General features: G+C 36.4%; 2 long non-coding RNA genes across 3 annotated transcripts in view; both read left to right on the plus strand.

The window, feature by feature from the left end:
* Positions 1–18,355, plus strand: part of LOC114055619 — a 38,073-nt gene extending 19,718 nt beyond the window's left edge. The window contains exons 4-5 of one of the 2 annotated variants that reach the window (XR_003570781.1): positions 15,894–15,949; positions 17,783–18,350. This is a non-coding gene — a long non-coding RNA (uncharacterized LOC114055619). Of the gene's footprint in view, positions 1–15,893 lie in introns of both variants that reach the window. The other variant, XR_003570780.1, reaches the window with a different exon arrangement.
* Positions 4,254–7,769, plus strand: LOC114055620. Its single transcript, XR_003570782.1, has 3 exons — positions 4,254–4,451; positions 6,358–6,465; positions 7,620–7,769. It is a non-coding gene; the product is annotated as an uncharacterized LOC114055620 (long non-coding RNA).
* Positions 18,356–25,904: the final 7,549 nt, after the last annotated feature.

The following is a 25,904-nucleotide window of genomic DNA, read 5'->3' on the forward strand; positions in this document are numbered from 1 at the left end:
ATTTAACATGTACAGAAATAGAACGCTCTCTCAGCAATTGTATGGCATGCCGTACAATATTCAGCAAAACAACACAAAAAGATTGAGAGGATACCTAAATACATCCTTAGGCTAATATTCTGCAATTTTCCCAAAGGATACAAATGCCTATTTCCCATTAAATTAACAAATATGGATTTTCCATATTCCAGGTATAGCTTTGGCCTGTAAATATTTTTTAAGAGTCCCTATAGGAATGGCTTGTGAGATCCCCTGCTCAGTGGTTTCCAGAGTACATTTGTTAATTTACTTGTTCTTGAGGAAAGAGTCAATAATTGAGAATGCTACATTAGCTACTTCTGCTAAACCTGTTATTGGGATTATAATGTCACAGATGTAAGTAAAAAGAGAATAAAAGTTTCTGGCAGTGCACAAGACAGTAGTACCCAGCTTCTACTTTTAGATGTTCATGGGGAAAAAGAGAAAAAGGAAAAAACCCCAAACAAGAAAACAAACAGAAAAAAAAAACCCCACACTAAAAAACTCAGTAAGAGATACTTCTGACAGATCAAATATTTTTTAAAAGCCATGCTTATTAAAAAAAAAAAAATCAGGAAATGCATGGAGTTTCTATTGAATAAAAAGAATTAAATATTCTTCATACTACTATCCTTGAGCAGTTAAATTATTTTTCTTCCATGAAACCTTCTAACACAGTCTTGGAAAAATGCATAATGAGTTGTCTAGGAAAATGAATTTTCTGAATATTTAAAGAACGTCCATTCTATTTTTCTAACCAGTTCACCCTTCTGGCATAATATTGTGCTGCAGATGTGTCAATTTGTGACCTTTCAAAGTCCTGCAGTTAATTCTGACTTTGTGCTGCTATTTAATAATCTCAACAGATATGGAAAAACTTGCTGATAATATGTTGATAGTTTGGGGGTTTAGTTATGGTTGATTTTTTTTTTCTGCTTTGTCATGGCACTGTGGCTACATATGGAAGAAGAAATTAGTTAGATTTATTTCTGCTTACTCTAATGAAGCACACTTGATCTTAGCAGAGATACACTAGCACAAATAACAAAGCCAGAAGAACTAATTTTGACAGAAATGAAGCCATTAAAAGAGCTCCTTGTGAACAGGACATCTTATGATACATTCACTCTAGAGATTTTCAAAAGCGCAGTTACACGAAGAATTAATTTGACCAAGGACAAGAAACTTGATCACGCCACGAGGAATGGCATTTACTGTGTCAATACATACATCAGTCATCAGTGTAGGAACCTGATACAGCAAACAACTTCAAATGCAGCTGGACTTCATAATCCCTTGAAAAATAAACTGATATGAGCTCATCTATATGGGTAAACCAAACCATCAGAGGTCAAGGAGCATTCCACAGAAGCAGTTATGCAAAAGGAACAAACTGTACCCACCTGTGAGCAGGCATAGAAAGATAAATTGGGATGCTTTCCAAAGCGTAGGGGAAAACTGAGCAGAGGAAAGATAGCAAAGCATAACAGGCCTTAACCTCCCCAGGATGGTGCAAAGAAAAGATTTCTAATGATTTGTCCTTCCTCTTTTCTTGATGGGATTCAGGCTGCCCAAGGCTGAACAAGTTACTGCCCTTTAGAGAAGAGCGATAGTAAGCTGTGAGGAAAAAGAGGTATTAATAAAGCCTAGACCAACACCGTATTTTCCACAGAGAGCTGGGATGCCATAGGGCATTACAATTCTAATTCACTAACTTGTTGAACCTTATTACCTCAGGACTAAGCCTTTCATACTTAATCTTCCTGACTAAAATAAACTATTAGTAAGTTACATTTCTGGGATTTCAGTATTTATCATGAAGCTTTCAACAACACAGGTTGTTTTTACAATCTGCCTTTCTACAACATTTTGACTGGTTTGCCCATAAATTGTGAAAGTTTTTTATTTGTATATAGTACCTTTATCCAAATGACACAGGCTTCATTAGATGCAAAGAGAGGATGCAAAAACACATGACCAGAATTTTTTTTCTTTCATCTGAGATTAATTTGTATGAAAGGTATCACTAAAGCTGTTTCTGCAAAGGAAACAGCCCAGACCAGTCCTAGAGGTTTTAAACTTCCAGCTTAAAGAAGTATCTGAGTAATAGCATCTGCCTCACAAAGACATTTTGCCATTGTGAATAACCTCAAGCATTATAAAACCTATAATAATATTTACATCTAATATTCTGCTTTACAGTGACTTTTGAAAATTTGCATCTTATTACTGATCTCTAGATTGTCTAGTTTCAATTACCAAGCACTATCTGGCATCATAAGTAGACTTAAGAGAGTCATCTCTTCTGCAGACAGTTTCTTTTAGGCTAGCAGGAGTTATTTCTTGGTCTACACATCAACAAGTAAAACGGTAGAATTAATTTATTATTGAACTAAGGAAGGCATGCTTTTCTATCCTGAAATTATTCTGTTATTCTACTAGGTATTTCTGTTACTACACTAAAAAGAAACAGTTAACTCTCCGTTTATTGCTTATTGTTCCTAAAAGTGACACTGGATAGTGACTAAAACCAAATGGGATAGTTGAGTAATTAGAGAAAGTAAAACAATTGGAAGAGATCATAGTTTTTCTATGAGTCAAATAAGTTCATGTGTCTAGCCAGGAAAGCGACTGAAGGTATTACAAAACTCAATGCTTTGTTCTTTTTCCTTTTACTCTTCAGCTGGAAGGAAGGACTACAATTATTTCTCTTGTAATCACTAGCATTAATTGTGCCTCTAATGCAGCACCAAAACATTTTAAATGTGAGTTGGTGTACCATGATCTGATCTATAGTGAGTCAACTCTGTGAGCTAAGCTAGTAGAAGACTATTATTTATATTATCAGTTTTCTGGCAGTTTAGCTGACAAAATTGTTATGCCAAATGCTTATGCCAAAACATATAAGGAAATAGGGTTGTGGAAAACTAAATTACCTTGGCTGAAGTAATTCTGGAGCTGCAGTTTCAGGGGGATTGACTGATTCTAACATCTGCAAATGAAAGCATCTCTTATGAATCTATTTACTTTGTGCAATAAGAATGCCCTTGCAGATGACCATGATTTATGCTCAGAATTCTCTTTCCAGCAAGACAAAGCTAGCAAACAGCTAGAGATGTGTGAGTTAACTCTAACCTTGCTTCCTGCTGTGTATGTAGCAGTGATGTTGTAGAAACCAAAGGAACATAGCATAGTAGGAATGTTCCAAACTTAGGAAAAAAAGCCAAGTCAAAATTATTTTTAATGGCTTCAGGGATGAAGGCAACATTCAACTTGATAGTGGCAGCAAAGAAGATTCCAAGAATGAATCGGTGAGGGACTAGTCAAGTTTGAACAGTCTTGGTGCAGTCAGTGGGGTCTTTGGAGCGTGCTAGGAGTTGACAGGCTAAGAGAGTTCACCAAGCTGAAGGTCAAGGTATTATTTTAGACTCACAATGAACAGTATAACTGTGGAGTTGGCTGTGGCCCTCTGACTGAAGAGGGGATTCCCACCTCTACCTTCCTGCCTCCCAACATCTTCCTCCTTCTCTTCCTCCTCTCCAGACCACAGTACAGAACTTTTGCCCAGCCCAGCCTACTGTCTTATCACCCACCTCATCTCCCCCCTGTAGCACATCACCCACTGGTGCCCCAGGCCCTGCTCAGCTCTGCTGCATTTCCTCCTCTGGCTCCTTCCACCCTAACAGCACGTGAGACACCATGGGAAGCAAGGTTCTCTTCCAACAGTGCTAAAGCTTGTAATTATATTTGATGGCTCTTTATGAAACCAGAGCAACCAGAACAGTGCAGCCAGCTCAGAGAGGTCACACCCCACCAGCAGAACAAGGGTGCACAGGCCCTGGTGCCCCACTTGAGCGTTGCCTCCCCAACACCCCTCAGCAGGCTCTCCTGCACCCTTTCAGAGGCCTCATGTCCATGTGCCCCACAGCAGCAGCTGCTTAGCCCTGTGAAAGACCTGGGGACAGAAAACAGAGCAATGACAACTGGTTTTAGCGCTGTTGTGTTTACAGCGTTCTGTTCTAGTTTTTAAAAGCTGTGGGTGCCTGAGCCAGGGGAATTCTTGTAGCCAAAAAGAACCTTTTCAAGCTTGACAGAGAGATGGGAGCCTCAAGATAAATTATAGAAAAACAGGGGAAAAAATAAAGCCAGGCTTGTCTGGCACTGGCTTTTTACTGACCCAGTTTGGGTTTCTGCCCAAACTATCCACTAAAGAAAATATCATAAAATCTTTCCACACAGAATTTGTGTGTCATGTCAGACTGGGCTTCAACCCAAACTATCGACTAAACACAACATTTGTTGCACAGTGTTTGTACATCATACATCCTTACTCCCAAATATTTATAGAACAGATCTATGTAGTAGAAGGCTATAAGTTTTTAACACAATTAGTTTTCAGTTGCTCCATTTAATATCCACCCATTCACTCACAGGTAAATAGACCTGTTCCTTTTACCAAAATTCTCAGTGCTTTTGAATTTAAACATCTGTTAGTGTTTTTCCTTATATGCTATATAATATTATATTATATTATATGCTTATATGCTATATAATATAATATTAAAATATCATTTTAATACATAATATCTTATGTATTAGCAGCACTTATTACAAGTGTTTGAGACAATTGAAAGGGATAAAGGATGGCCGAAAAATGAATGTTTCAGTAATAAGAACTTGAAAGGACGACACAACTGCAGAGTAATTTTAAGATTTTAGAGCCATTTTAAATTTAAAGTACTGGATTAAATTTTCAGCTCCTAAGAAGTTGTATAACTGCTGAAGACAATGCAACTAACATGAATTTATTTGATCTGAGGATCAAGATGATAATGATACAGGCAAATAACCACCTATGACTTCAGATTTTATGTCGGTTTTTGAATCTGGTCCTATTTTGAAATTGTGAAACTTTCCCCAATCTCAGAATATTTTTGTATGTATTGCTTTTATGTGGCAGAATACTGAAAGCAGAAGAACAATATTTAAATGAAAACACGTTTGCACATTTCTGAAGAAATTGTGCAAACTTCCCCATTTAGAAAGCCAAGTGTCAAACTGACAGTTCTGCTGTTCAGAGATGGGACTCCACTGACCTGGCCTTCCCTGGGACACCATTCTCAGGAGTGACCAGTCCAGGAGAGCAAATTATTCTCTTCAGTTTGGCCCTGGAAAGCTAACCACAGAGAGAGCGTTCTCAGTGCTCACATGCAATATCATTATTGCTTTTTTATTTATGTATGCAGTTGCACTATTTATATTTTGGGTGAGAATTTATTTTCTAATTCTAAACAAAGGAATTTGAGGATCAGCATATCACTTCCATGATAGTACTATATTTTCATCTGGAAAAACCATGAAGTTGCTATGTTTATTTGCTCAGGCATTCTGAAAAACAGTTTAGAAAAGAACTTCTAGGCTTCAGAATTTTTAAATAGAGGAAAATTTGATGAGCATTACAGGTATACTAACCTCTCTGAGAGAGCCTTCATCCTCCCAATATCAGTAGAGAGTTTAAAAAACGATATCTTGACATTTTTAATATAAATATTTGAACAGTTTTCACTTTTTGCCATGTTTAGTCACTAAAATAACACTGTCTAATGTGAGCCGCAGGGTCACAGGTTCAGTAGCCAAGAAGGGTTTTGTGGAGTTGCTAAGTCCTCTGCTTTTGAGCACACTGTGCTCATTAGACAGTAGCTGCATGTGACCTGCCACACTTAACCCCAGCCAGTGTTAGCAATGCCACTTAACGTGTGGTCATACCCACAGCCACATTTCTATTTCACTTCACTTTTTAGCACTACACCCCTCTTCTTACTATATTCCAAGACTGAAGAGTCAGTGAAACTTTGTCTTCTCTGCATCTTCTCTACTTGTCATTAGGAAATGAAGCATACCTGATACAGTGGAGTATTCCATGTATAACGAGTACCCTTATAGCAGATTGCATCTTGCAGAAATAGTCTATCTACACTGCTCACAAAATAATTTCAGTAAGTGTTTCCACAGTGCTTTTCATAGTAGTAACTAGAGTCAGTCGACAGCATTAGTAAACAAACAATCTTCTAGCATGGATTCCTGAAATGAAAAAACTTCGGAGTTAAACAAATTTCCCCTGAAAAAGGGCCCCGCTTCACAGTGTCACATCATCACAAGCAATGAAATTGCTTGTTTCCCCTGCACCCTGCAAACTTCCTGAAACTTCTTGCAGCCCTCATTTCAGAAATGATGTAATTTTCATAGTGATGGCAAATTGCCAACTGCAAAACTTAGGACTGAAGAACCAATCCATTTTGGTTTTAAATACTTTCATGTTATGTTCTATCTGCTCTTCAGGTAATTACTATAGACATTCCCTAGAACACCTAAGAAGGTAAGGATAAGAACTTCTCTAAGACACCTGTAACTCTGAGAAAGTTTCAGGAATTTTTGAAGATTAGAAAAGTAGAGATAACACCTTTTTATCTTTTACCTAAATAAGTTCTTTCTTGGCTGCAGATACAATTCAGCTGCTTTGTAAAGGACACATGTATTTGAATTTTGACATTGAAAGCTTCAGAACAAGTTCTGAATTCTTACCACAGTCTTTTTTACATGCCTCCCAGGTCTATCCAAGTTTGTGGAACTGTACATAAAGAATAGAAATCATACCTCACTCCCTGGTCTGCCCTGCCTTACATTACAAAGTCAATATTGCAGTACAAACAAGTGGATTGAACACAGCTGTGTGTATTTAGATTAATTAGCATTCAACTTTAGCCTAAATTATGAGGTTACTCTCTTCCTTAGAACCATAAAATTAGGAGACAAGGAAAAAAAACTATTCAGATTAAAACCAAATTTAAGCACAAGAACAAATGAGTGCAAAGTGACTATCAGTACTTTTAGGCTGATTCTCAAAGGAATTAGGTAACTACTGGAGTAGTAATGCTTTTTGGAACAGTCCTATAATGAGGAAAAAAAATTCAAAACCCAAACCAAATGTTCCTCATGAAATTGAGCATTTTATGAAAGATTATATGATTTGGCATCTGCAATAGTCTCAAATTCCCACAGCTCTATGTTCCAATTTTTTTTTATATACATCCCAGCTAGTAATGTTGTGTAACAGTATATTCATGACTAGCTTACAGTCATAGCAAGTATACTTATTGCTGCCTTTTTGTCAACGCTTTTAGGGAAAGCATACATAGGATTAAAATGAAATCACAAATCAATGGAAAAGTGGCATTATAGCAAAATCTTATTTGTTAGACTTCTTCCAACATATGCCTTTAAAGTATTATCATTAGTATCGTTCAGTAGCTGTGGTCATAGTTGAATGACCATACTGAAGAATCGTTTGAAAGGAAGATACTTGAAGATGAAAGGTAATTCCCTGGATACTGCAGACAAATGCAACAGTGTACATTAGGAATTAAATCAACAGTATGATTACATTAAGTCCTTTCTAGTGACAATTAGTCTGGTTAAGTGTGGCATTGCTGCACGGAAGTCTATTTCAGGACAAGTTCTTTTGACCAGCCTTTGTTGTCCTTCCAACGATTCATTCCAGTCATCTGATTCATTTGTTTCCTCTTTATCTCTTTATCTACCAGGCTCTTTCAAGCACCCCAAAAAGAGGTGAGATAGTTACTCTATTTTTTACTTTCTGCTTGACTAATCTGAAAGCTGTATTGAAAACCAAATCCTGTTCATTCTCCAATGGCTATAAAAGACCGAGGACCACAAAAATCTCCGTGTTTATTTGGTATGGCTCCTTATGTTTCCATACCACTATGAAGCTAGCTAGACATATCTACTGTTGTTAATCTATAAAAAGCCAAACAGAAGATAGGCTTTTAAAGTCAATAACATGGCCTTATCTGCTGCTCCTGCACCCCTCAATGGAAAAAATCATTCTGAGGAGGGGCACACATATGACCAGCAACTGCAACACTTATAATAAAAAAAATAAATATAAATACTTATAATATTAATAATAAAACCTAAACAAAACAAAAAACCTCAAAAAAAAAACCAACCAAGAAAAAAACAACCAAGCAACAAAACAATCCCTGAAGAAGGAGAGGGAAAGACATGGTGAGAGAGCTGCATGACAAACAACGCGCCAAGGAATAAAACCTAAAATGAACCCTAGTCAGTAAACTCCAGCCAGACATTTTGGGCTAGACTGCACAATTTACATAGAGGTCTGTGTTGAGGGTGTGACTCACCCACATTTTATCAAGGAATTGTCACCACACCATCTATTATAGTTACACAGCTTTTTTGTCACTCTGAAACTAGCCCTTATTTCTCATCCTGTCCCCCAAGGTGAGGAAAAGTGGGGTACATGGATTTGACAAGCCAGAGTTTGTGTGGAGTACGTTATTATTAGCTCACTGGAAAAAAGAAATGTTCTTGAGTCCCCACGCTACGCTTTGCAACACGTCCTTGTGCAAGAAACTCGCTCTCTGTACCCACCCATTCTTATCTCTAAAATGGTCTGTTGCAATTTTTACTGAAGGGCGAGGTGGTGCCTTATGAGCAGCACACACATGTCATTAGCAATAAATGCTGCCTTGATCATATCCCTTATTAGCGCCAAGAGCTTTTAATTTCTTCAGTGAAATGTGTGCATTTATTATAACAGTACACACCCAGAAGTGTCTCACTGAGGTTATGAATCCCAATCAGCATTACAATCAGTAAATAAAATTTCTCTGATCTTACTAAGGTGAAACATTTCCTATTGGTCTATTTGTCTCATGGGAGCAGTGAGACACAGGCTCGTTCTTTTGTCATGTTGCTTTAGTATCATATTTTGGGTGATCATCAAGTCCTTGGGCTTCAACCTACTTTGATCACATGGATCAAATGGCTGCAATTTACTGACTACAAATATATAATTTCTGTTAGAGTGAAGAAAGCTTTTGTTTTCAATTTTATCAGCATGCTGAGATTAGGACTTGGAGTGTCACTCATGATGCAAGTTAACCTAGATAACATTTAAATTTATCTGTAGTCATCAAAAGTCCTATAACTGCAATATTGGTTGAAGCTACTTCCTAACATGGTGAAATGCTTGAATTTAAGTTTGTGACATTTTGCTCAGTAAAGAAAACTGACATGATGAGCCCTAACCTTTTAACTGTAAATTGAAGGTGAGGAGCTCTTGGGGCAGCAGCTGACCTAAGCTGCTGACATGGATGGTTCTTTTCCTACAATGCTGTTATCTTTCCTCCAACCTGAAAGCTCAAAACCTTGTAAAACTGCTTTAATTTATATCTAACCTGGTCACCATTGCCTTTCAGAGGCTCAACTTTTACTAGTAAAATCCTAACTAAAAAAAAAAAAAAAAAAAAAAAAAAAAAAAAAAAAAAAAAAAAAAAAAAAAAAAAAAAAAAAAAAAAAAAAAAAAAAAAAAAAAAAAAAAAAAAAAAAAAAAAAGAAAAGAAAAAAAAAAAAGAGAGAGACGAAAAAAAAAGACTTGAAACCGCTTCAGTATCTTGTCTGTCTGGTGATATTGCAGTCCCTGGTAAAGATAATACTTCTTAAAGAAGTAAACTGGATTTGACAAATATTTATATATTATATAACCAATAATTAATTATTCACTATAAGAACTGCTGGAGCTGGCTATAACCTAGTACACATTGTTGCACAATTTAATCTATTAAAAAAAAATAAAATCACAACACTCTGAAATTCCCATTGCACATCTGCCAAGAATTCCTGCTTTAGATAAGTAAAATAATTCTATGACAGTGGTCATATTAGAGCACAACAGAAAACTAAGTGCGATAAATCTGTAATATAAGCCTACAATCTAGAATTGGAATGTACTATGTAACTTCTACTGACAGACAGGTCATCTCCTTTCAATTCATAAATAACAAACTTCTTTACAAAGCTGATTCTTCAAAACAACAACAGGGAGCCTGGTGTAAAAGCTGGTATGGGGGGAACTGTTTTGTTGAGAAGAACAACCTTTGGCTGGCTACAGCTATCTCTTGTTCCAGTTCCCCGAACAATTAGCAGATCTTTAATGTTCCTAGAAAATGATTAATTAATACTTCTTAAAATCCTTTCCTACTTGGCTAGCTGTCTTGGCAGAAGATCAGCTCATCCTCTTTTGATTACATTCTGCTGATCTGAACATATTTACAGTATGGTGAGGTTTTGGCCCAGATGTCCTGGGATTATCAAGGATACAGCCAAGAATGTTGTACAATCACTGTGCACATCCTGCAGTGACAGAAAATGAAATGGGAGCTGTAGGCTATGGCTTCATTCTCATATTGTAAGTCAAGGCAATACAGATTTTCTTGTTGTGGTACAGATAAACCAAGTCTGAAGAGTATTGTAAATGCAACTAAAATGTTTTTGTAGAGGAAACAAATCATAAGCTTTGATTGTACTAAAAATTACTTGATGGATGACAGCAGTAAGTAAAATTCATCAGACTAAAAATTATTTACATTTTAATCAGTGCCTTTCCTCTGTCAGTAAAAATCTTACAGTCACAAAATCCGAAATGATTTTTATTGGAAGGGACCTTAAAGTTTATATTTTTGGTATTTTGCATGCCCACTGCTCTATTTCTCAGTCCTTACAGTGGACCATTAAAAATATAATTGTTGATATAATTGAAAATTTTAAGTTATGTATAGATTAGATAAAGCCACTTATAAATAAAGTAACTGCAGTGTAAACTCCATTTATTTCACTAGTTTCTTGTTTCCCACCACACAGCCCCACCCCTACTCCAAACAGAACCATACCTCTAAAGGTTTCAACACAATTCTCTGGCTCTCATACACAAACTGGAATAATCTTCACTACGTTCTTTTTGCAGAAAGACATTTACATTGCTAAATATCTTTAAATTAAAAATACCATTTGTTATTCTGGTAGGAATCAGAGAAAGTGTTTCATAAAATATCAACATGGAGCAAAGATACAAGACTGAAAAAATAAGTTCTATCCTCTGGCTACCACAAATAATAAAGAAATACCAGAAATATATGCTTCAAAAGATGCAAAACAGAATTATAGTTGTCAGTTACACTGGATTAAAAAAAAAAAAGAAAGAATAAAAAGATGAGTGGTTTATAGATGCAATAACACTTTACTTTTGGCAGAGTAGATAAGACCTGAATTATAACATCTAAATTAACTCATTTCAAAGAAAAAAGAGCTGTTGATATAAGTGCCATTTTAAGGATTATTTTCTAAGATGATGAAACATTCAAATCAAGTGTCTGAGCACCTTTTTACAGGCTTTTTTTCCCTCATGGTTCACCAAAATAAATGTAGATGTGGCACTTAGGGGCATGGTTTAGTGGTGGACTTGATCTTGGTCTAGAAACAGCTATAGTGTACCATTTATATTGGCTGCTCTGTTAAAATCTTCAGTCACTGGAATAGTTATTGACCATTAGCAGATTAGATTATTATTTCCTTTTATTAATTGACTGTACTGCTTTTAGTATCTTATTCACTGCTTGTGGTACCTCTTAGGAATCCTAATAATATATGAAGAATTACAAGGCCCATCTCACCACTGCATTACCTTCCTGCAAAGATGGAAGAATTAGAAATCTTGGCTGACAATTAGGATTGAAGGTGAAGCACTTACTTTAAAAGCACTTACTGAAGTACTGATGTGGAGCTCAATCACCCTCTTGTCCACAGTATAAGTCCTCTCCTGATCACTGTTGGTGGGGGGAAAGCCAAAAAGGCTCCTTTTGTTTTACAGATCTTCATATGACTGTGACTGGTGATTTCAAACTACATATTTATGTTTTGGAAGAACTTCATTTTCCTTGGGGACCCTCTAAAAGGCTGCATTATCAGCTCTCTGCCTCAGAAAGAGGTGGAAAATGCTTGCAAAATCACAAAGGCTTTCTGTGAGTTTTATCAACTTTCACGGATTTCAGACTAAACCACTTTTTAGATGATACTAAAAACCTTCAGTCACAGGGAACTGTATTGATGCAAAGACATATGGAATTCTAGCATTATACTAGATTAAAAAGTATTTTGGAAACATCTTTCTTTATAATGGAGTCACATCCCACTGATTTATATATCTTTTGCACTTTTTTGTTGTCAGTTTTCTGACATTTTCACTGGACCTTCTCCATTCTGAAAATTTCAGATATCTCTTACAGAAAGTAGTTTCCCTTCTCTCTGTCTGACAGGTATAAAACGCTTGGGAGAGGTCTAGAGGCCATTGTTTTTTATCCCATTATGTAGAAGCTTACAGGAAACCGAAAATCCTATTTATGAACTCCAAGTCCACTTAAATGTACTGTGCAAGCATCCAGCTTCATTCCAAGAGGTGTGGAAAATGGGGAGGTGCCAGTGCATCTTTAAATAGGCCAAGACACATTCTGCACTGCAATCTTCATATAAGCAGTGTCAGACAGTGCAATGCATGCCTTTTGTAACATGAATTAAAGACTCATTTGTAATATGGGAGAGATTCTGTATTACCCCTTTCACCACTTACTTATTTCTTTATGGATAAAAAGCTCTAAAATGTTAAGGTATTCACTAGCTGCTGCATGAATTTTCTGCTCCAAAAAAAAACCCAAAAAAAACCACAACCAAACAAACCAAAACCAAACAAACAAAACACCAACCAACCTGATATTTGGAAATCATGGCTAAATTCCTAATTAATAACAAGGTCTTCTTTATAGCTTTTTCACACAGAAACATTTCTCAATACCTGATTTTAGTTCAAAAAACGCCCCTAACCACTTGCCAACTACTAGAAACTTCAACATATCAAAACCAAGTAAAGAAATAACATGTTCTAAATGTTGCCACGAATCATACCACAAAACAATAGACATACAGGTACGAGTAGCTACAAAATTCTAGTTAGTAACATCCCCCAAAACATAAGCAAATGTACAGTAAATTGCTACAAACCTTCAGTCTGGTCACCACACAACAGATGAGAAGTGCAGAAGAAGAAAAGAATGCAAGTTTCTAGCTGAGACTGAAGCCTTTCAGAAAGGAAGATATCTTCTTTTCCTCTAACTGGTCCCTCCTCTTTATAAACTACTGCTGAACTGTGGAGGGGAACTATGCTCCTTCTCATTCTCAATTTATTAATTGGCAAAGTTAATGAGATTTACTCCTTGTCCAGGTCATCTTAATTTCTGCTACATAAAATCTCATTTGACAATTAGAGTGATAGATGTGAGGTATTTTCCCATCAATGTCTGACAATCATTAATTGAGTTTTGCAGATATAGCATTTTATAAACAAAGCTTTAGAAGACATTTTGAAAACTTTCTCTAGCTGGTCCTCTAAAGAAAGATTTGGAGTCAAGAAGTATATCTGGGGGAAAATAAAACTGAAGCAAAAGCAGACTGAAACATTGTAGAAAATACTGAATAAGAAAAACAAAAGATAAAAATTGGTACATACCTCATGCTTTCAGTGAAGGTGTCCAACCTCATGTGGGTCAAAGTAATGCAGTGGAAAAATTTGGTACAATCCTTAAGCACAGTTCAGGTAATCAGGCTGCTAACTGGAGGAACCTGAGAATTCACAGCTGAGACAACCTTCCATCAGGCTGCAGAAAACAACAGATGTCATCCTGGGCAGCAGGAGCCCAGTCCCTGCTCTCCTGTAGATGGTGGACACCTGAGTGGGCTTGATGACCTCAGCCCTTGCTTTATTTCTTTTTCCTCCTTGTCTAGCCTGTGTATTCTAAATAAAAGTATGATTGTAGATAGAGACTTCAGGAAATCACAGAGCCCTGAAAATGAGCAGTCAGCAACAGGTGGATCAGATTTGCCATTCAATTTGCAAACATGATGCTCTCTTAATTGCTTCTGCAGTTTTAACGTCATGCCTTCATATTCCTAGAAAATCTGAGTCCAAATGCTTGATAGCAAGGGAAAACATTATGCTCATTTTAACAAGAGTCTACCTGCCTTAAGAGTCTACCTATTGCTATAATTGGAAAAAAAGGGTCCCTGCTGTTTTCATATCATATTTAAATTAGTTAATATTAAAACATACAAATAATAATTATTTGAGCTGTTTATATGCAAGCTGAAATTACTTCCATGTTTCTCAGTTTAATGTTTTATTTCTATAAGGAGAGGGGCAAATTCCTCAGTGAAAATTCTCAGTGATGGTATTATCTGTGTTCTCTTATGTACATTAGGTCAGTTTGTTCAAAGCTCTATACTATAATAGGTGAATTAACGGATTGAGTTTTGCAAGTTATATTACACAAAGATTCTCAAGTCCTTATAAATTAATAGACTTGGTTCAGTGATTTAAAAGCATACTTTGTCTCAAATCCAAGAATTCTTAGCAAAAGAACTCCTGAAACATGGCTGTTTTCCCCATATCCCTTGTGTTGTAGGTGCAGACCTATTCAGTCATGAGTTCAGCTTCCAGTTTTTGAAGGCACCACACTAATGCTGTTACTTGAGCAAAAGTCTGGAGAAGAGTGCAAGAACACAAGCAGTGAGATAAAAACAATGAGATGAACTGTAGAGCTAAAAGCATTTTCTTTGTTTTTATTAAATCAGAATTCGTGCAGTGTGTGTGGGGGTGAGCTCTTCTTTTTAATAAACAGTGCTGCTAAAAGGAGAATGACTAGTTTGGTCTTGACAGTCTTCAGCTAAATAATATTGATTCCCCATGTGGACAATATCAATTTGGAGATGTTCCAGGGAATTTATTCCTTCAAATTATATCAGTTTATTTTTTTGTCTGGAAATATCCACATAAATCAAGATGTTATTTATGGGGACTTGTCCCTTTTAGTCTTCTAAAAACTGCCTAAGAAAAGAGAACAAGGACTAGTAGTTGTAAACAGAAGTAAAAATAAGGAAGCAATAAAATCATGCAGCAAAAAAGCATTGTCACCAATACAACAAATGTAACAACATTCATATGACTTCATGGGCTACTTCTATTCCTCCTCATAGAAGAGCAAAACATAAAATAGTCTAAACTGAATTAGCTAGATACATTTTTTTACTGAATGTCACAGGCACTAAGAAAACCAGGTCCATTTCTTCTATGCCTTGCGGCTTGTATAAGCATTTACATGTAAAAAAGTGTGTGGTGACACTACAGAATTGTAAATTTTGTACTCTAAACTTTGTAATAGGTAGTTTGCATAGACAATAGAGTTTCTGAGAGCATATTGATTAGAAGAGGGAATGGTAAGAGGCATTTAATAGAGATCATTAAATTAGGATCCAGCATTGCATTAGGGTATGACAAAGTGTCCTAATCTCCAAACTTCCCTATTTCTGATGCCACATCCTCTTCTTCAGAAATCCTACATCTGTCTTTCATACACTTTTTACCTGGTGTTGCATGAGAGGAAATACATCAAGGAACATTTCTGCTCAAAATAAAAAAAAAAAAAAGGGCACAAAAAGGAAAAGTTCACTTGGCCTCAAATAAAGAGGCCAAATGAAAAGCAAAAAACATCAGAGTTTTGAAACAAAAACCTAGCACACAGTTCTGGTGTTGATTACTGGTGAGGCTGGATTTATGCTGAAAATATTTGCTAATACAATTAAACCTGCACAACTTTCTTAGTCAAAGGATTTCTGTATAGTTATTCGCATATTCCAGCCTTGCTGTTACAGTTCACTTATCTGGAGCAAGTAAGCTATCCAGGAAAAAACACAAGTAAAGAACAGATGTAATGACTATGTATTTTTACTTATATTAATTACCCTTGTCTCTGAAAGCAAATTATTGTAAAACATTTCACCAGAACTACTGTTCTGAGGCATAAATAAAGCTAAGGATACAAAAATATCTAATGTTAATTATATCTCCATTGCACTTAACATGCTGTTTATTTGCGACTTCTCTATTGACAGAGAGAGAACTGGAAGAATTGGTGGGACAGACCTGAACGGAGATGGAGAACTCAGCCGGGTAAAGGATTAAACCTCTCAACTAATAGGGGAATTAGTTGCTGAGCAACAGCTGTGGAAACATATGGAACACAAGCTGTATTTGCCAAGTGATCAAGACAAAATGTAGTGCTATTATAGACACTAAAACCTGAGAGCCAGTTTACTTAACTGCATTTTTCGCTGCAACATTCGTTTTTGAAGAGCAGTTTTCTTTCAGAATTAAATTAGATCAAGTTATGAATGTAAGTTACAGAAGACAGAGTAAGGGGGGATGGTAAAAGAGACTAATAAAAGCTGTTTCCCTGCCTGCCTTTATCAAATGGGAGTCTATGTTGGTGATCACTGGCAAAATAGCCAAAGAAGCAGAACAAAACTTCCCTGCTTCTTTTCTGGCAGCAAGAAAATGTGCCTCCCTGTGCCCTTCTCTTAGTTTCTTTTGACTTCAAATTTCTTCTGTGCCATCAAGTCTAAGTCCAAGAAAATGTCCGACTCCGTCCTTTCTTTCAAGTACCCCATAAAAGCTTTTGTGAGTCCAGTATTTTTTGTTTCTCAGATTCCTGCTTCAAATGAATCACTGAGCAATGCATTAGTCAATTCATGGGCAAAACAGACCACGTTAATATTCAGAAACTGTCTGAGTTCCAGTTCCTAGTGCTACATCCTTTCTTTCCTAGAAAATGGGAGTACCATAATCTTTATCATAAGAAGGTTTAGGAATTGCACAATTAATGAAAGAGAAAATTCTCAGTGCATGATTAATTCAAAAACCTTATTAAGAATCAAAACTTTTAGTTGTGTATTTTACAGACCACTACACATGATTTCCCAGTTAATTCAGTCAGTCTTTTCAAACAAGTAACAAAGAATAAACACTTACTGAACTTTGAATGAGTTTGAGAACCTATAAAATATTCAGAAACAGAAGGGGTGGATGCAATCTTTCAGATTCAGAGGTCATAGCTTTGGACTCAACACAAGATGGCAAGTCTGGATATAAGCAGAATTATACTATAAGAGTTTAAATACTATATCAAAAGAGTTTGAAAGCTGAAATCCAACCAATTCTAACCTCTCTTAATGGAACTTCACCTGTCCTTTTGAATGTCTGTCTCTGCCTGGCAGTACTAAGTGTTTGAAAAGGCAGCACCAAGGGTTCAAATTCCTCCTGAGATTTTAAAATTCCAAGGTGATACAATCTCAGCTCAAGCTTCTGCTGTTTGTCAAGAGGTGCCTGTGTCAATCGTGCCTCTCAGAATAAGAGAGGAGAGGGAGAAAAGGATCCTGTGAAACATTTGAAAAATGCAGTTCGAGACTTTGTTTGCCTAGCCAGATTTTGCGTTTAATTGAAATACTTAAAAGATCTTAAAACTCCAACAAAGTTATTAACAAAATAAAGTAATATTTAAGATTGGAATTGAGTAATCTAGATAATGATATCGGCTTATTTTTTCTAAAGTATTTCTGGAAAATTTATCAGGGCTGATCATGAAAAAAAAAGGCAGGAAAATGGAAACACTATCAAGGACTGCAACAGCAGGTCCACAGTCTATTTTACTCCTCTTGGGACTGCTAATTGATTGACCCACTGCCATCTGCCTTTAGTGTCTTGCAGTATTGCACAACATTATATTCGATAAAGAAAAATATTAGCATTGATGCTACAGATTATTCACAAGGAAGGGCAAAGCTACACATATCTAGCTAAATCTTTCCAAATCTTCCTATATCTTTTAAAAACTAATATGCTGCTAGCACAGGGAGTTGTTGTTGATACTCAATGACCTTTACTGGCACAAAGGCATCTATGCAGAAATTATGCAAGTTGTACAGTAATTTTTCCCCCTACATATAGGACTTGCACTAGAAAATGGAACTACCTCGAACAAGATTAACTGTTGGACATACCTGTGGGTGATTCAGCATGAGCTATACTGTGCTGTATCTGTGTACCCGTGTGAATGTAAATATGCTTCTGCATTACTATCAGACCCAACCTTATTCTATTTCCTTCTCCCTTCTCACATCCTCTTGTCAAAAGACAAAGTGAAAAAGAAGTAGCCATTGCACTGATTAACAGGGGAAGACTATACTTGCTTCACATACTTTTTGAACATCAGGCTTATTGGTTTTCTGAGGAGTTAGAAAAGACACAAATCTAGCCATCCTGTTTGGAACCCTCTTCTCAAGCGGCGCACTCTGTATATGCTGAAGTGCTGCTATTACTTTATTAAACTGAACTTCATTACATAAGTATGAATTTTATTTTCATGAGCACAACTCAAGGTTGTATAAATTGGTCATTTCTCAAGTTGATAAGCGTCAACATTTCTGAAATTTGTATGTCTTTGTCATGCACTTTGAATTCAATGGCACTTCTGTTACACAAAAAGAATATGAAATGCCTCTTAAGTCAAATGTGATGATAGAAAATTCTGGGTTTGTTTTTAGTTTTTTTTAAATCAGATCTAGTATGTAACTTTTTATATAGTGATTTAGAAACTATTTTTGGAAACTAAGATGTAAGTACTGCATAACAACATCAATTGTAGGTTAGAGGCCTCAGGAAAATAACTACAGTTAGTCCTTCTTACTCTAACTTCTAGGTTTTGGTGATGATTAGGCCTTTCTTTTGAAGGGATGTCTTCTGTGCATCATGTTCAGGAGAATCTGGTTCTCAATGAACAGTCTGAGGCAATTCTCAAATTCTAATTCTTCTAGGTCATCATCCCAGATGTAGAAAATATTTCTTCATAAGGAGGACCTGGAAAATCTATGATTTTCCCCATCTGCATGCTCTTACTCCACATCATGGTGTTCTTTGTCAAATTAGGTTTAGCTGACTGGTGTCATTTATTTCACTGAATGTGAAATAAAAGTGGTTATGTGGAAAGCTAAGCTTCAGACAAGCATTTCCTACACCTCAGCTGATTTCACTAGTGCCTTTTATCATTCACCAGAGTCCAAGACGGGCAACTGCTTACAAGGATACTATAGATAATGTAGTATGCCCTGAGATTACTACATTTTGTAGATGAAAAGTAGTTTGTCTTCAAATCTTTGTCCCTAACTTCTTAATGGGAATTTAGATGTATTTGTGCCAGTATTAGAATAAGTCCTACGACCCTGCTTTATAAACTTGTAAAACTCTGGAAGTCTTTTGCCAAGTCTTGTGAGTTACTAGGCGACAATTCACATCTTTTTGTTCTGGTACTTACATATTTAAGAACTGACAAGTCTGGTTCCAATGGCCAACAGTGAAAAACAAGCAAATGCATGTGAAGTAATGATTAGCCACAAAATTCAGGGCCTGCAGCATTTGAGATAATTTTAGAATTCTTCTTACAAAGGAGTTTTTATTGCAGAATTACATTCTGTCTTAATGTTGCAGTGGATGTTCTCTCATTAGATGTTTGCAGTTTATTATGTCTTGTATGTTATGTTCTCCTAAAAAGAAAAGGAGAAAAAGCATGAATGAGAGGCATGGCAAGAAGGAGCCTGCAGTAAAAGCAGAGAAGGGGAGATGATTGCTGCAAAGATCAGGGAACGAATATCAATGAATTTGAAGCCAACTCTCCTAACTGAGTTTAAAAAGAAGTTTTTTCTAGGGACATAAAGGGACTCTTCAAGTTTACTGCAACCCATAAATGACTGTGGAGAAAAGAGCAAACCTAGAGGGCAGGACTGTGTTTTGTAGGAAAGAATGAGTAGAGAACTTTCATTTAGTATGAACTTACATTTCTCTTCTGTCTTATGCTGCATTATTATATTTAAAAAGTGAATAGTTCTGATGTTTGTCTAAATGCAAGTTGGTTTTTAAGTCTATAAAAAGAAGAGCTATATAGTCCAACATATTCCTGGGGGTCTCAGCAGGAGTCAGTGTGGTTTAGATGATGGAGACATACCAGGAAACAAAAACTAGTCTGATGTTATTTTGAAGTTAAATATCATGGGGAAAGAACAAGCTATCTGGCCTAAAATAAAAACAGTTTTTCAAACTTAAAATCCTAGCCTATCCAGCTGTTAATAGAATAATCTGAAAGTATGCATTCTTTATGGGAAAAGATTTGGAAATTCAGATTGATCAATCATTTTTAGTTTTTGTTCTGAGGAAAACACTCAACATAAGAACATATTTCCTCTACGTACTTTACATTCCTCTCAAATACACTCACAAAGCTCTAAACAGAGCTAATCAGACATCTACATGTTCAAAGGTAACCCTTTGGAATGCCAGCATTTACAAGAGACCCTGACTTGACTCCTAAGACATTAAAATACGGAATATAATGACACAGTTGTTTTAAAATCCTTGAGACTTTCAGGGTTCAACATTCAGCTCTTTGTATGAACCACACAGCTTTTCTAGCTGAATACTGGTTACTGGATGTTTCCTCTCATCCCTTCTTTACTAACTCCTAAAACAATTCACACAGTCACTAGATGTGCACTTTGTCAGCCCCCTGATATGGTGAAAGAATGCATTTGTGTGCTGGCTTCTGCAGAAGGATTGCTCCACACACACAGGAATGTAATGCTCAAATCAATGGTGCTGCATTAGCCTTTTATGTACTTTATTATTTTCTTTGTTCCTTGAAAACAAAAAACTCTGACACTGGGGGCACAAGTATGCTAATTTTAGTAAATTTTATGTCTTATTTACGCTGTTGTTTCATGTTTTAAAAAACAATTTCACTTTACAGTGATATTTAATTATTCAGTAATCTGTGAGCAATTATGTCAAGTTAAATATATAATACAAGTAGTGTTTGGATAGTGTTCTTTCCATTATGACTTTACTAAAGAATAAGATACAACTTTAGATATATTCTTCTGAACAGCATACCACTATTTATTTTCAAAACCTCTAAACAAAAGCCTTTCTTTAATCACACACAGTAACTAATATAATATGAATTCATATTCAATATTATATTTCAGCTATAATTGACATGCTTCATTTTCTGAGGAAAACAGAAACACAAGTATATTAAATTGCAGTGATTAGAATAATATTTTTTCACCTAATTGATTGCAATAGAAACTTAGAAAGCTCAAAATAAAGACTGCACTGTACTGTCAATCATTAGAAATCACTCATTTGCCATTGTACAGAAAACTTTCAGAATTTTAAAGCTGCCTCTAATCAAGGAGGGAATCAATGCTGACTCTTGTAGTAATGTACAGCAACATACAAACTGCAGTGAGAAACACTGCGCAGCTAATGTTCCTCGGGAAGGAGAAAAGTGGGGTACTGTGATGGAACAGTAGGATGACAGAAAGGACACAGCAATCCACTGCCTGAAGCTGGAGAATCAAAGCCATATCTACCTCATGTCCTTACTGGTGCATAGACCATAATTCAAAATGCATGATAATAAAAGAGTTCCCTCTATACATCAGTACTAACTGGGAACTTCTGGTATTTTTTTAAGAGTCAAATCTGTTTTTGATAAACTCATTGACTCTCCTTAGTTGTGACACACACAAACAGATTTTGGAAAAATAATTCAGAATAAAGTCTCCTGTGCTGTTCAACAGATGAACTGCATTGGTATAGCAGGGTTATTATGTCTGACTATCAAATCCAGAATTATTCTCCTACAGTTAAACTGATCCACTTTCCAGTTATCTTTAATCTACTCACCCCCAAGTCGGCGATAAAGGCAGCATCAACAAAGAGATGCAGGATATTAAAGAAATTCTCAATTTAATTTTGCTGGTTAGAGCAGAATATTTTTTGTAGTATCAAATTACTCCAAAAGAGAAAGCTATTTTACAAGAGGATCAAACATTATAATAACAAAGTCAAACAGAGTGCTGTTTACCTTTTCCTCTCTCACAGTTCCTAAGTTTAATGACAGCCTAGAGACCATATTTGTTCAAATTTAAGCTTTGTTTATTTTACCCGTGTAATTGCCTAATCTTCAAGGCATGATCACACCAAATATTTTTAAAGAACACTGAATTTGACTAGCTCTACCTTCACTGAGAAGTTATATATGCTATATCTAATATTAAAAAATCCATGTTTTTTAACAGTTGCTAAGAAAGAGAAATAAGTTTTTCTAACAGTTATAAATAACTGCCTAGTAAAATGCGTTTATTTCAGTCCTCAAATGTAAAGAGTCATGAGCTGAGACTGGAGAGATGTTACTGTTAATGTACTTGCCTACTTTTAAACAGGTTTTGTTGTCACTTAATGTTTATGTTGCCTTTTTTTCAGTTTAGTCTCTTCCTCAAAAATTTGAGGCACAAGAAAAAAACCTAAGTCAATAAGGTCTGGAAGTTGCAGTTGTGTCTAGTGTCATTTCAGAAAAATAAATATTACAAGAGAGATGTCATTAAGATATCATGGGGTAAACTAAATACCCCAAGAGGCTACCTCACAGCTGCGGTGGAACACCTGGAATAAAGGGAAGATAGACAGAATCACAGAGTCAAACAACAAATTCAACCTTGGAACAGCTTGATTTGGCCAGCCAAAAGCATCTCGGTGCAGAGGGAATTGATATAGTTTAGTCTCTATCTCCATAGTTTCTGTTGTGCTTCAATGACATTTATTACTACTTTTGTAATAGCTTGCCCTCTAGCAGGAGAGCGTCACTAGTAAACAAACACAGCTGTACACGGCACTGCAGCAGTGCCCCATCCCTCCTCACAACACAGTTGTGGTATTGTTATCAACATCTGCTTTCTGAAGTCTTCTATGCACCAAACTAACCAAAGCGTAGTTTAAATTTTCATTTACACAATTGTATTTACCCTGAGGTGTTCCTGAAGATCACAGAAATTGAATGCATGCAAATCTGTTGGTCAAATTCCTTTTTAGGAAATAATGCTGCAAACCAAACTTTTGAAAAGGATAATAAATGCATCACACATAGTTCTGTGAGTAAGAAATAGAAACTTGGAGTCAACACCGAAGGGATGATGACAAGAATTTTCAGTGTGGGAAAGGCTCAAAGCCTCCCTCCCTGGGATGCCTCTCCCCCAAGCAGGCATCATTTCCACACAGGATCCCAAAGCCCATCCAGACACAAAAAATCCCATAAGATTTGTTCTTTTGCTAGTATCTCTTTTTAAAGTATCGATGTGATAAGTGAGGAGATGTGCATATGACTAATGTGGTAACAACACAAAATTTGAAAGCAGAATGTCAGAAAAAAACATACAAATATTTGCTTCTTGATTTCTTCTATCAACAAGAAATTCATATTGTCCGTGTGATTCCCTTGTAAGAAATATTTTTTCTGATTACAATTTTTATATGAACTTTGCTTATTCATTATTTTTTCTCAAAGAGTGAAAGGAAGATCCATTAATGTCAGAACTGGATTTAAATTTTAAACCAGTCCTATTCCAGTGCAGCTCTGCTATCTTCAGTTAAGCTGCATGTGATTTTAAAAAATCACAAGGTAATTTTAGAATCACAGAATCATTTACAATAGTTTAGATAAAAAGAAAATCAGGGATACGCAAGGAATTCACCATACTGGGGCTTTCACTGGTGCGGAGACTTCAGGAATAAACACAGCTACTTGTAGTTTTTTAAGAGCAATTTCATTTTGGAAAAAGCTCCCAGAGATTTCAGATCTTACTCAAGAGAAATTTTACACTATTGAGCATGACAATATTGCTGACTTTTATGTTAGCAGGGAATGATGAATGTTTTATAACACTACAAAATTTCAAAACCCTAATAAGTATTACAAAATTTTACTTACAATCTTGCAAAACTATCAACGTAAAGAAACCTATTTGTCACTGATGTCACCTGAGGCATTACACTTCAACAATTATATATGACAGTAGAGAAAACACAGCGTTGCAATTGCTTTGCTAAGCAAGTAATTACTTTGTAGCTCTTTCTAAGAGAACCAGTTTGAAGACCTGGCAGGTCATACAGTAAAAATAAATACATGTATTTCTTTTTTAAAAAAGGGAGTTGAACAGATTTACTGTGTGTTTTGGTGTTTTTTTTTTTTAATCGCTTTTCCCATAATCAATATGTGAATTGGTTCTGTAACATACATATCAAGGGAAGAAAATCTGTAGATCCACTTGTAATCTGGCAAACCTTCGCAACGGTGAACAACCTTGATTCCATTCCGTTCACCAGGGTGAAGATGTCACAGAGTGGAAGAGGTGATCTAAACTAAAACATGGAGCCAGGCTTGTGCTCTTGCATGTCTCCAACATATTCTAAAAAGTCACTGCAAGATCCTCCACCAATAGTATTGTTCCATTTATTTCAACATTTAAATAAATTAATTTGACTTCCTTTAGATGACTACACTCAGAAAATATGGATTTCAGCTTAGGAGTAATTTTTTTCTCTGCAGATTGTAAAAATGAGCAGAGGACGACTAAAATGGTCAGAAACATGTACAGAGTCGATGCCTACATTTTGGCATTCCACTATGGGAGCCAAACACTAAGTTTCTCAAAAAATGGTCAAAACTCTATGTGAGCAGAATGCTTGCTTGCATGTAGAAACATATGTTTGAAATAAGATGCAATTTTTCTGTTTTAAATGAGCTGCTAAAATACGATGAAGTGGGCAGGAAATGTGACCAGAATGTCACAGTAACACTGCTAGTTGCTGAGCAGATATCCATGTCAGGTACTGCGAGGTTGCTCTCAGTGGAGCCAGGCAGTGCTGAGCAGTTCTCACTCTGTGGTCAAATCCGCACTTGGTCCAAGAGGAGCAAGAAGAGCAGAGGCTGCAGCAGCTCCTCACCTCAGTGCTTCTCCCTTTTCCGTCATGCCCTTCCCATGCCAGCCTGATCTAGCTACACTGCCCCCCTTGGCATGCTGTCTTTCCCCCATCTTTCAAATTTTCCCTTCAACTTCATTCCCTCAGAATGGCTACCTTGGTAAAGTTATCCCGTTTCCTCTAACCACACAACTCCCCTAAGCTGGTAGGTAAGCTGGTTTAAACTGTTTAGTTTGGCAAACTGGTACCCCCCTCATTCAGCAACACAGAGAAGGACCTCTAAAAGCTTAATGTTAGTGAACACCAAAATATCTTGCTGGAAACTGGAATGAGGTAACAGCGGTCACACTGGTTAGTCTGGACAAGGTCTGGATGGTTCCTCACCTATCTCATGTATGGGAGTTCATGGCAGGAGAGGTGCGAATGAGAAGGATGAGAAAGAGAAGAGGATCCTTAGATTATCTACATGAAAACTGGAAACCCCTGCTGACCCACTTTGCATCTTTTGTGACGGAACTACAAGGAAATTAGGTAGAATTAAAGCCTAAAGGTGATTTTAAAGTTCCATATAAGCATCTCTTTTCTTTAAACAAGTGACTACTGTTTCTCCTTGTGAAGTCCTCTGAAAATCAGCTGTGATCTTATAAGGCCACAATCTTGAAAAGCTAGACGCACAAGGTCTGTATACTTTTGGCTGATGTAATGCTGGCATACAACTACATAGAGACATGGCTGCAATTTGATCAAAAACAAGGCAGGAAAATGAGAAGGTGTATAGCTAGATTTTAATGAAGGTATGCCAGTAATTTAAAAATCCATGGTTTAGGTGTGCCTTGGAACACACTATATGAATTGTAAACTGGTTGAAACGGATTTTGTAGTTTGGTCCATATGCATTTATTCTGCATTATTAGACAGAACTGATTGCTTGCATCTAAGTATGTGTCAATCTTGAAAACTAAAAGCAATTAAATATGAAATTTCCCAGTTAGTCTCTTACCTATATTTTCCAGATACATTGAACAAAGCAGTATCAAAATAAAAAGAAGAGTCAACTTAAGACTGTAAATGTATATATCTCCCTGGACTATGACACAGGTTCTACCGCATAGCCTGTTTCCCACCTTCCCGAGGCAGATCCCTGAGCTCAGTACGAACACAGCTCCCTCTAGAGCTTGAGTATTAGACAGAACTGCAGCACGCACCGCTCCGGCTCCGAAGCTTGGTTAAACTGCCCAGAAAGGGAGCACCGTGAGGG

The sequence above is a fragment of the Empidonax traillii genome, unplaced genomic scaffold (genome assembly GCF_003031625.1).
Source record: "Empidonax traillii isolate 1590-97213 ecotype Southwest subspecies unplaced genomic scaffold, ASM303162v1 scaffold62:size2133460, whole genome shotgun sequence".
NCBI classification, from domain to species: Eukaryota; Metazoa; Chordata; class Aves; order Passeriformes; family Tyrannidae; genus Empidonax; species Empidonax traillii.